The following is a 12957-nucleotide window of genomic DNA, read 5'->3' on the forward strand; positions in this document are numbered from 1 at the left end:
ACCTCAACTAAGAGAATGATCATCAGAGTGTGTAATTTATTTATGAGATATTTAGATGCCTTTATGGCCTGAGATTAAAAACAAAAACCTACTTCCATCTGATGAATGAGAGAATGACTTGGATCAAAAAATGGGGCTCCTATTTTTGTTTATGGCAGATCTGCTTTAGTTTCACCATTAACCTTTGTTTTAGAAACAATAATACAAGTAAGATGGTTCTCTTTCACTAATGGCTTTTGCATGGAAGAAACTGCATACTTGGCACCTGATATTTGCCATCTGTCTGTAGGTTTTCTTGCTGTGAGCAGATTCATAGTAATGTGTGGGTGTGTGGGGAGGAAATCATTATTAGAATCTTTCCTAAGAAGGTCAAATCTGTGTGGCATCTGAATGCCTTTGAGTGGTAAGGGGTGGTTAGCACATTGCTTTATTCAGCTCTCCTTGCTCTGTGCCTTAAGGAGAACTGTGCTTCATAAGACCACTGCTAGCCTCCAACTTGGCTTTGTATCTTTTAAGGTAGGATTTACTGTAAGGACAAAAGGGCAGGATCTGAGTAGCTACTTCTAGTGTTGACTGGACGTTTTTCTAAGTATTGCTTTTAGGAAAAGAGGGAGGGAGGATTTTTTTTTTCTCTGCCGGATATTTGAGATCCTACTTAGTGCTGCTTGAAGAAATGGGCATAATAAAAATGCCTTGCAAGACCTCCAGAGAAACCCAGGTCTTAAGTGGTTGCCTTGTCACCCCCACTCCCCAACAAAGACTTTTGCCCATAGCAACTGTGCTTATGATAGAGCCTGGCATTTTGTAGAGCACCTTTGGGTTTTAAAGGCAATTGTATAGATGTTGTCACATTTTCTCTTGGAATAATCTTCTGAAGTCATCTGGGCAGGTATTAATCTTCAATTTGTAGATGAGAAAATTGAAATTAAGAGAAGTCAGGCAACTTGCCCAGAGTCATGTCATTCTTTTTTTTTCCCCCCTTTGGTTACAGATATTTTAAAAGTTTTTTAATTGAAGTATAGTTTTATACAATATTATACCAGTCGCAGGCGTACAATATCGTGATCCAGTTTTATTTATTTATTGGCTGTGATGGGTCTTCGTTACTGTGCTTGGACTTTCTCTAGTTATGGTGAGTGGGGGCTACTCTCTAACTGCAGTGCACGGGCTTCTCATTGTAGTGACTTTCTTGTTGCAGAACACAGACTCTAGAGTGCAGGCTCAGTAGTTGTGGTGCATGGACTTACTTGCCCCATGGCACTGGAATCCTGGACCAGGGATCCAACCTGTGTCCGCTGCATTGGCCGGCAGATTCTTAATGTCTGGACCACCAGGGAAGTCCATAATCTAAATTTTTAAAGGTTATACTCCGCTATAGTTATTTCAAAATATTGGCTATATTTACTATGTTGTACAATATGTCCTTATGAGACAGGAAGAGGGCAGGGCACAACCTTTAAAAGAATGACATATCCCAAGGACGTGACACTCTATCTATGGAGTGCGTTTTCTCCATAAATATACCCTTTTTTACTTTACTATGGCTTTCTCTTGAATTCTTTGCTGTGAAAAGCCAATAACCCACACTTAGCAGCCATCGAAGAACTCAGACCTGACCTGGGATGTGACTATCCTCTTGGGTCCCACTCTCTTTGCTGCAGCACTTGTAGCTTATATCTTTTTTTTTTAATTTATTATTTTAATTGAAGGATAATTGCTTTAGAGTATTGTATTGGTTTATGTCAAAATATCAACATGAATCAGCCATAGGTATACATATGTTCCCTCCCTGTTAAACCTCCCTCCCCATCCCACACCTCTAGATTGTTACAGAGCCCAGGTTTGAGTTCCCTGAGTTATATAGCAAATTCCCATTGGCTATCTATTTTACATATGGTTCGGTTCAGTTCAGTTCAGTTGCTCAGTCATGTCCGACTCTTTGTGACCCCATGAACCGCAGCACACCAGGCCTCCCTGTCCATCACCAACTCCCAGAGTCCACCCAAACCCATGTCCATTGAGTTGGTGATGCCATCCAACCATCTCATCTTCTGCTGTCCCCTTCTCCTCCTGCCCTCAATCCTTCCCAGCATCAGGGTCTTTTTCCAATGAGTCAACTCTTCGCATGAGGTGGCCAAAGTATCAGAGTTTCAGCTTCAACATCAGTCCTTCCAATGAACACCCGGGACTGATCTCCTTTAGGATAGGCCTGTTGGATCTCCTTGCAGTCCAAGGGACTCTCAAGAGTCTTCTCCAACACCACAGTTCAAAAGCATGAATTCTGCAGTGCTCAGCTTTCTTCATGGTCCAACTCTCACATCCATACATGATTACTGGAAAAACCATAGCCTTGACTAGACGGACCTTTGTTGGCATAGTAATGTCTCTGCTTTTTAATATGCTATCTAGGTTGGTCATAACTTTCCTTCCAAGGAGTAAGCATCTTTTAATTTCATGGCTGCAATCACCATCTGCAGTGATTTTGGAGCCCCCAAAGATAAAAGTCACCCACTGTTTCCACTGTTTCCCAATCTATTCGACATGAAGTGATGGGACCAGATGCCATGATCTTAGTTTTCTGAATGTTTAGCTTTAAGCAAACTTTTTCACTCTCCTCTCTCACTTTCATAAAGAAGTTTTTAGTTCTTCTTCACTTTCTGCCGTAAGGCTGATATCATCTGCATGTCTGAGATTATTGACATTTCTCCCGGCAATCTTGATTCCAGCTTGTGCTTCCTCCATCCCAGCGTTTCTCATGATGTACTCTGCATATAAGTTAAATAAGCAGGGTGACAATATACAGCCTTGACGTACTCCTTTTCCTATTTGGAACCAGTCTGTTGTTCTATGTCCATTTCTAACTGTTGCTTCCTGACCTGCATACAGGTTTCTCAAGAGGCAGGTCAGGTGGTCTGGTATTCCCGTCTCTTTCAGAATTTTCCACAGTTTATTGTGATAGACACAGTCAAAGACTTTGGCATAGTCAATGAAGCAGAAATAGATGTTTTTCTGGAACTCTCTTGCTTTTTTGATGATTCCACAAATGTTGGCAATTTGATCTCTGGTTCCTCTGCCTTTTCTAAGACCAGCTTGAACATCTGGAAGTTCATGGTTCACATATTGCTGAAGCCTGGCTTGGAGAATTTTGAGCATTGCTTTACTAGCGTGTGTGTATATGTTTCCACGTTACTCTCTCCATACATCTCACCCTCTCCTTCCTCCCCCTCACTCGTGTTCATAAGTCTGTTTTCTCTCTCTTTGTCTCCATTGCTGCTCTGCAAATAGGTTCACCAGTACCATCTTTCTAGATTCCATAAATATGCATTAATATATGATATTTGTTTTTCTCTTTCTGACTTACTTTACTCTGTATAATAGGCTCTAGGTTCATCTACCTCATTAGAACTGACTCAAATGCATTCCTTTTTATGGCTGAGTAATACTCCATTGTATATATGTACCACAGCTTCTTTACCCATTCATCTATTGTTCGGCATCTAGGTTGCTTCTGTCCTAGCTGTTGTAAATAGTGCTGCAATGAACACTGGGGTACATGTGTCTCTTTAAATTTTGGTTTCTTCAGGGTATATGCCTAGTCCTGGGTTTTCTGGATCATATGGTACTTTTATTCCTAGTTTTTAAAGGAATCTCCATACTTGTAGCTTATCTTACACATGATGGTTTGTACGTCTTAATCACCTACCCCTATCTTGCCCCTCATTCTTTACCTCTCCCCATTGGTAATCACTAGTTTGTTCTCTGTATCTGTGAGTCAGTTTCTTTTGTTATGCTCACTAATTTGTTGTATTTTTTAGATTCCACTTGTAAGTGATATCATACAGTATTTGTCTTCCTGTCTGACACTTCACTTAGCATCAGAAGACCCTCCAAGTACATCTGTGTTGTTGCAAATGGCAACATCTCATTTTATATGGCTGAGTACAGGTTTCCCCACTGTGCAAAAGTAGAACTTTCCTGTGAAACTTTCCATAAATCAAAATGGTGTAAATCAAAGAAACAGCTGCCCTAGGACAGATCTTACTGACAGATGTACAAAATAAATCAAGGTAAAACACAGATGCTCATAGACTCAGCTCAAATCTCTGGTGGCTGGATGCTGAGATGCTGGGTGCAGTTCCCAAAGAAGAAGCAGGCAGTGCCCCTCTAACAGGGATGCACATCTGCTTCCATAGCAGCTCCCCTGAGAAACAGATTCTGAATGCTATTTCACCTTTTGCATTTTTTTATGGTAAAAGTGAAAATTCTCTTTGGATTCCTTTTGGCTAGTGAGAACATGTATTGATGGAGGTCTTAAAGCAAAGTGGTGTAAAGTAAACTTTCAGAAAAACAGGGGATGAGGTACCTGTGTTAACCATTACAGGCATCTGGAAATTCTCTCAGAGACTTTGTGGATAACACAATTGAGTGAAGTGTGGTGGGGTAGAGGAAGACTGGTGGGCTCAAGGGTGTTCTAGTTGAGGGTGCACAGTTCTCCAGGGTGCTGTTTTACCTGTCTCTCCCTTCTTTCCTTTCTCCTCCCTCTCTCCCTCTGTTCTCTGTCAGCAGTACAGGAGCCGCACTGGGTCTCATGTAGCCATACACTTGTCACACCTGTCTTTTGACTTTACAGACAGTTTTAAATGCATAAAATTTGGAAAATGATGTTTATCCAGCAGCGGATCTTGCATGAGTGTATCTCAAGGTTAACTAGAGGCTGATTGGTAGTACTCTTTTGGCAATGTAGTCTGTGAGAGAGATGTTCTAAATGACAGGGAAAAGATTTTGATGGGTCAGCTCAAGACCTCATATTGATTCAGTTGCAGATGCTGAGCTGTATGGGATCTGAGAGCCCATCTGTTTAAATTCTCATGGAATATTCATTTTCAAGCATTTCAGAGTATGGATTCTAGCGGTTATCTACTGCCACAGTACTTTGTAGCAAACACACAAAATCTCAGTGACAGGTTGCAATAAAGGTTTATTGCTCATGGATCTTTGATCAGCCAGGGGTAAGCTCTTTACAGCACCAGTGATGTTGGCTCACTGTTGCCTGATCTCATCTGGGACAGTGAGCAGCTCAGCCATGCTCCACTTGTCTCATCTTCCAGCAGGCTAGCTCAAGCATGTTCCCAAGGTGAAGGCCATAGTAAAAAGCCCAGGGGTTCTCAGACAGTCTCTCAAGACCTAGCCTTTGTGTAGTTAGCTGTTATTCTGTTGGACAAAGCCAGGTACCTGGCGTGGAGAAATATACCTCACTTTAGGGAGAAAATTCGAAGTCACATGGCAAAAGGTCTGGATAAGAGGAGGCATTTACTAAATAATGGCAGTATTACTAATTTATCAGTCACAGTTGCCTAAGGTTAGGAATAAAAATAAGATAGGGTGAGCCAGGTCTTACATCCCAATCCCACACTAATACCTTTCACATCATTTCCAGAGCATTTCAATTTGTCTTAGATGTACCCCTCCCCCCCAATAAGCCCCATGAATTTAGAGCCTTCAGTTTGATCCCAGGCTTCCTTCTGATCCCCCAGTTGTTCTGGGGCCTTCTCCTCCAACAGTCCCCTAATCCTTGCCACAGTATGAACTCTTAATTAAGGTGCTTGTGGATTAAGTCCAGTAATGGTTCTAGCATTTTTACTACCAATGAACAATTATAATTTCTTTTCCACGTAGTCTCCATATTTCAAGATGTTTTTTGGAATTTTTAAGAATTCTTAATTACTTTTCTCTTTAAAAATATGAAACATGTACAACTTCCAAATGGAACTTCTGGTTGACATGAGATACTGAACTGAGCAAAAGGTTGTTGTTGATGCTCAGTTGATAAGTCATGTCCAACTCTTTGCAACCCCATGGACTGCAGCATGCCAGGTCCCCCTATCCTTCACTATCTCCCAGGGCTGGCTCAAATTCATGTCCATTGAGTCGGTGATGCCATCCAAACATCTTGTCCTCTCTTACCCCCTTTTCTTGCCCTCCCTCTTTCCCAGCATAAGGGTCTTTCCCAATGAGTCGGCTGTTGGCGTCAGGTGGCCAAAGTACTGGAGATTTGGCTTCAGCAACAGTCCTTCTGATGGATATTTAGAGCTGGAAGATTTCCTTTAGGATTGACTGGTTTGATGTCCTTGCAGTCCAAGGGACTCTCAAATGTCTTCTCCAACACCACAATTCAAAAGCACCAATTCTTCGGCACTCAGCCTTCTTTATGGTCCAACTCTCACATCCATACATGACACTGAAAAAATCATAGCTTTGACTATATGGACCTTTGTCAGCAAAGTGATGTCTCTGCATTCTAATACACTGTCTAGGTTTATCATAGCTTTTCCTCCAAGGAGCAAGAGTCTTTTAGTTTCATGGCTGCAGTCACCATCCACAGTGATTTTGGAGCCCCCCAAAATAAAGTTAGCCACTGTTTCCCCATCTATTTGCCATGAAGTGATGGAACCGGATGCCATGATCTTAGTTTTCTGAATGTGGAGCTTTAAGCCAACTTTTTCACTCTCCTCTTTTACTTTTATCAAGAGGCTCTTTAGTTCTTCTTCACTTTCTGCCATAAGGGTGGTGTCATCTGCATATCTGAGGTTATTGATATTTCTCCTGGCAATCTTGATTCCAGCTTGTGCTTCATCCAGCCCAGCATTTTGCATGATGTGCTCTGTGCTTAAGTTAAATAAGCAAGGTGACAATATACAGCCTTTTCATACAACAGTAAAGACCATCACTGCTTCACTTACTTTGGACCCATGTTTTCAGTCATAAATGCCCAAGGATGGACAGGCCTTAATGATTCCTATTTCTGCCTTCACTGATTCCAGGTTGAGAGTTGTGGTGACAAGATATGCTTCTCTCTTGAGTATTTTCTTCTAATCAGACCCTTCTGAAGACAAAACATCCTTCCCTTCTACCAGTCACTCAATTTGGAGTTCTCTTAACTCAGGCTTGAAAAATTACTAATTCCAGTTGTATCTCAGAAGTACTGTAGGTATGGTTTCAAGCTACTGCAATAAGCAGGTCACACGAATTTTATGGCTTCCCAATGTATATGAAAGTTACGTTTATGCTTAAGTCAGTTAAGTGTATAATAACATTGTATATATAATAACAATATATATGCCTTTAGTAAATAACACTGTTTGAAAAATGGTGCTAACAGTGCAGCATTGCCACAAGCCTTCAATTTGTAAAAAAAAAAAAAATGCAATTTATCTGCAAAGTGCAATAAAGTAAAGCACAAGAAAATGAAGTTTTCCTGTATTCAAAAAATATTGATTATTCAGTCTCAATCACAACGGTCATTAATCCAAACCCTGTTAACAAGTTGAGACACAGGTTCAGTTAACTTTTGGAAAAAGACTGTTTAAAAGTCAAGTGAAAGAGTAGGATAAATTAAAATAGCACTCTCTTGGGCAAGTAATTTAGTTCTGTGTTTCTGAATTTGTGGCAATTTTAAACTCAACTTCCATAAAATAGGCCAAAGATCATGTTAGAAGTTTTAGCAATTACAACTTCACTCTGCATTTCACAAACATAAATTGTGCCCCAAATGTGTACATGTTTCCTTTAATCACTGTATTTCAGTAAAGGTCAAATATGGTGATCATTTTACCCAGCTTGAATATTTGGTTATTTGTATGATTTATGATTCCAGTTGTATCTCAGAAGTACTGTTAAGTACTTCTGATTGGTAAGTAGAGAAGGCATTGAGCACTTAGAAAATGTTTGCAAACAAAAAAGAACTTGTGTATATCCAACTGCAGAAGAATTTTTTGGCGAGATACAGTGTCGTGATATTTGAGGAACTTTGCATACATTCAGAGTATTGCAAGTAATGGTTAAAAGTACATGAGGCATTTGTGAGAGGGAAGAGTAATCCCTAAATGCTGTTTAAAAGTTATCATTCACTTCTTAATTGCAGTTATAGAAGTTAGAGTACTGCTGTGTAATAGAGCTTTCTGCTTTGATGGAAATGTTTTATATCTGCCCTGACAATGCAATAGCATTAACTCTATAAGGTTATTGATCCCTATGTAGCTAGTACAGATGAGGAAATGAATACTCATTAAAAAAAAAAAACTTCATTGAGATGCAACAGACATACAAAAATTGCCCATATTTAAAGTGTACAATTTGATACAAGTTCACTTATGTATATAACTATGACATCATCAACATCTATCAAGGCAGTGAACGTTTCCATCCTCAAAATTTTTCATGTGGCCTTTTAAAATCTCTCTCTCATTTCCCTCCTTTTCCACCGCTAACTCTGTCCCCAGGAAACCTCTAATCTTATTTCTGTCACTATGTATTAGTTGTATTACCTAGAGTTTTATGTAAATAAAGTCATAATAGTATGTATACTTTGTTGGTCTGCATCATTACCTAGGTTCCTTCAAGTTGCAGCATATATCAATAGTTCATTCCATTTTATTGCTAAGCAATAGTCTGTAGTACACAAACAAAACAGGTGGTTTATACATTTACCTGTTGATAGACATTAGGGTTGTTTCCAGTTTTTGGCTATTACCAGTAAAGCTACTGAATAGGCATGCAGAAGGCTTTGTATGGGCATATGCTTTCATTTCTCTTGAGTGAGTACTTAGATGAAATGATTAGGTCATATACCAGGCATATGCTTAACATTTTAAGAAACTACCAGACTGTTTTCCAAAAAACTATTTTACTTCCCCCTAGAAGTATATGAGAACCCCAGTCCTTCCACATACTTAACAAGAACTGATGAGATTAATCATCTTTTTTTTTTCTTGCCTCCTTGCTCTAACTAGATTCTCTAGAATGATGTTGAATAGATGTGGTGAGAGAAGACATATTTGTCTTGTTTTTCATTTCTAAGAGGGGAAAGACAATCAATTCCTTTACTATTAAATATGATGTTAGCTCTATAGTTTTTTATAAATACACTTCATCAAGCTAGATAGTTCCCTTTCACTCCAAGTTTGCTAAAGATTTTTCATTAGGAATAGATGTCAGAGTTTGATAATGCTGTTTATGCGTCTATTGAGAATATAATTTTTGGCTGATTAATATGGTGAATTACATTGATTTTTTTCAAATGTAAACCAAACTTACTTTTCTGAAATAAACCCTGTTTGGCCATGATGTATTACCCTTTTAATATTATACTGTTGGATTCATTTGGTAAAATTTTCATTAAAATCTGTACATCTATATCATGGTGATTATTGTCTACTCTACTGGGTTTTGGTGACAGTGATGCTTGCTTAATACAATGAGTTGGAAAGGATTCCTTTATTTCCATTTTTCTGGACAAGTTGTATAGAGTTGATATTATTTATTCTTTAATTAGTTGAGAAAGTTGACCAGGAAAGTTATCTACACTTAGTTTTCTTTGTTGGAAAGTTTTAAATTACAAACTCAAGTTCTTTAATAGGTATGATGCTGTTATTGAGTGGGCTTGGGTTGTTTGTGTCTTTCAAAGCCTTTACCATTTCATCTAAGTTCACAAGTTCATTGTCACAACATTTTTAATTGTCCTTTTATATTTGTCCTTTTATATTTTTAAAACTTGTAGTGGTGCCTCCTCTATCATTTATAATATTGGTAAATCAAAAATCATGAATGGTAAATTGTGTCATATCTTTTTGTCCTTATCACTCGTGCTGTTATCAATTGTATCACTCGTATCAAGAACCAGACTTCTATTTTATTCATTTTTCTCCATTGTTTTTATGTAATATACTGATTTCCATAGTGATATTTATTTACTTTCTTCTAATTTGAGTTGTATTGCTCTTTTTTTCCTAGCTTTGTTAAGGCAAAAGGCGAGGTCATTGCTTTGAGACTTTTCTTATGTTCTTTTATTAATAATATAGCTATTTAAAAAAAAGTCCCACAGGTTCTATTGTTTTTCCATCCCACAAATTTTATGTGGTTTTTAAAAAATGTTTATTTACTTCTGAATATTTCTAATTTCGCTTTTGATTTTTCCTTTAATTCATGTTTTTTTAGAAGTATATTATTTAGTCTCCAAATACTTGGGAACTTTAGAGAGATTTTTGTTATTGATTTCTTTTCTTCCTTCTCTTTTTTAAAATTCATTTTTGAGTGAAGGATAATTGCTTTACAATATATTGTGTTGGCTTGGCTTCTGCCATCCAACAACGTGAATCAGCCATAAGTATACAATATGTCCCCTCCTTCTTGAACCTCCCTTCCTCCCCCCACCCCATCCCATCATTCTGGGTCTTCACAGAGCACCTCATTGAGTTGCCTATGTTATATAGCAACTTCTGTTAGCTATCTATTTGAAATATGGTAATGTATATGTTTCAATGTTATTCTCTCAATTTGTCACACTCTCTCCTTCCCCCGCTGTGTCCAAAGCCTGTTCTTTATATCTGTGTCTCTATTCTTGCCCTGCACATAAATTCATCAGTACCATTTCTCTAGATTCCATACATATGCGTTAATATATAGTATTTGTTTTTTCTTTCTGACTTACATCACTTTATATAACAGGCTCTAGGTTCATCCACCTCACCAGAACTGACTCAAATGAATGAAGTAAGCCAGAAAGAAAAACAACAATACAGTATACTGATGCATATATATGGAATTTGAAAGATGGTAACGATAACCCTATATGCGAGACAGAATAAGAGACACAGATGCATAGAACAATTTTATGGACTCTGAGGGAGAAGGTGAGGGTGGGACGTTCTGGGAGAATAGCATTGAAACATGTATATTATCATATGTGAAACAGAACACCATTCCTTGTTCGATGCATGAGACAAGGGCTCAGGGACGGGGCAATGGGATGACCCAGAGGGATGGGATGGGGAGGGAGGTGGGGGGTCCAGGAAGGGGAACACATGTAAACCCATGGCTGATTCATGTCAATGTATGGCAAAAACTATTACAATATTGTAAAGTAATTAGCCCCCAACTAAAATAAATAAATTTATAAAATAAAAAAAATAAAAAAGAAATTAAAAAAAAATCAAATGAATTACTTTTTATGGCTGAGTAATATTCCATTGTGCGTATGTACCACAATTTTTTTTATCCATTCATCTGTTAGTGTCCATCTAGTTTGGTTCCATGTCCGAACTGTTGTAAATAGTGCTGCAATAAACACTAGATTACATGTGTCTTTTTAAAGTGTGGTTTTCTCAGGGTATATGCTCAGTAGTGGGATTCCTAGGTTATATAGTAGTTTTATTCCTAGTTTTTAAAGTAATCTCCATTTTGTTCTTCATAGTGGCTGTATCAATTTACATTGCCACCAACAGTACAAGAGTGTTCTCATTTCTCCACACCCTCTCTTGCGTTTATTGTTTGTAGATTTTTTTTGCTGATGGACATTCTAACCAGTGTGAGGTGACACTTCATTGCAGTATTGATTTGCATGTCTGTAGTAATGAGCGATGTTGAACATCTTTTCATGTGTTTGTTGGCCATCTGTATGTCTTTGGAGAAATGTCTGTTTAGGTTTTCTGCCCATTTTTTTTTTTAATCTTTAAATTAGTTTATTTATTTTTTAACTTTACAATATTCTATTGGTTTTGCCATACATTGACATGAATCCACCATGGGTGTACATGTGTTCCCCTTCCAGAACTCCCCCCACCTCCCTCCCCATCCCATCCCTCTGGGTCATCCCAGTGCACCAGCCCCGAGCACCCTGTATCATGCATCAAACCTAGACTGGTGATTCGTTTCGCATATGATGATTTACATGCTTCAATGGCATTCTCCCATATCATGCCGCCCTTGCCCTCTCCCATAGAGTCCATAATACTGTTCTATATATCTGTGAATGGGTAAAGATAACCCTGTACACAAGACAGCAAAAGAGACACAGATATATGGAACAGTATTCTGCCCACTTTTTAACTGGGTTGTTTGTTTTTCTGGTATTGAGCTGCATGAGCTGCTTTTGGAGATTTTGGAGATTAATCCCTTGTCAGTTGTTTCATTTGAAATTATTTTCTCCCATTCTGAAGGTTGTCTTTTTATCTTATTTATAGTTTCCTTTGCTGTGCTAAAGCTTTTAAGTTTAATTAGGTCTCATTTGTTTATTTTTGTTTTTATTTCCATTACTCTAGGAGGTGGGTCAACAAGTATATTGCTGTGATTTATGTCAAAGAATGTTTTGCCTATATTTTCCTCTAAGAGTTTTACAGCTTCTGGTCTTTAATCCATTTTGAGATTATCTATTTATTTAAATATTTATTTCTTTTTATTTATTTATTTGCCCTTGCTGTGTCTTAGTTGCAGCACACTGGATCTTTAATCTTCATTGCAGCATGGCAAAACTTCTAGTGGTGGCATGCAGAATCTTTAGGTGTGGCAGGCATGCAAACTCTTAGTTTCAGGATGTGTGATCTAGTTCCCTGACAAGGATCGAACCAGAGCCCCCTGTGTTAGGAGCATGGAGTCTTGGCCACTGAACCACCTGGAAAGTCTCTGAGTTTATTTTTGTGTGCAGTGTTAGAAAGTGTTCTAATTTCATTCTTTTACATGTAGCTGTCCAATTTTCCCAGCACCATTTACTGAAAAGGCTGTCTTTTTTCTATTGTATGTTCTTGCCTCCTTTGTCAAACATAAGGTGCCCATAGGTGCGTAGGTTTATCTCTGGGTTCTCAATCTTGTTCCATTGATCTATATTTCTGTTTTTGTTCCAGTACCATACTGTCTTGATGACTGTAGCTTTGTAGTATACTCTGGTCAGAAAGGTTGATTCCTCCAGCTCCATTCTTCCTTCTCAAGATTGCTTTGGCTATTCAAGGTCTTTTGTGTTTCCATACAAATTGTGCAATTGTTTGTCCAGTTCTATGAAAAATGATGTTGGTAATTTGATAGGGATTGCATTGAATGTGTAGATTGCCTTAGGTAGTATAGTTATTTTCACAATATTGATTCTTCCAACCTAAGAACAAGATGTATCTCTCCATCTGTTTGTGTCTT

This window comes from Giraffa tippelskirchi, chromosome 13 (genome assembly GCF_054371585.1).
Source record: "Giraffa tippelskirchi isolate mGirTip1 chromosome 13, T2T-mGirTip1v1.2.pri, whole genome shotgun sequence".
Lineage (NCBI taxonomy): Eukaryota > Metazoa > Chordata > Mammalia > Artiodactyla > Giraffidae > Giraffa > Giraffa tippelskirchi.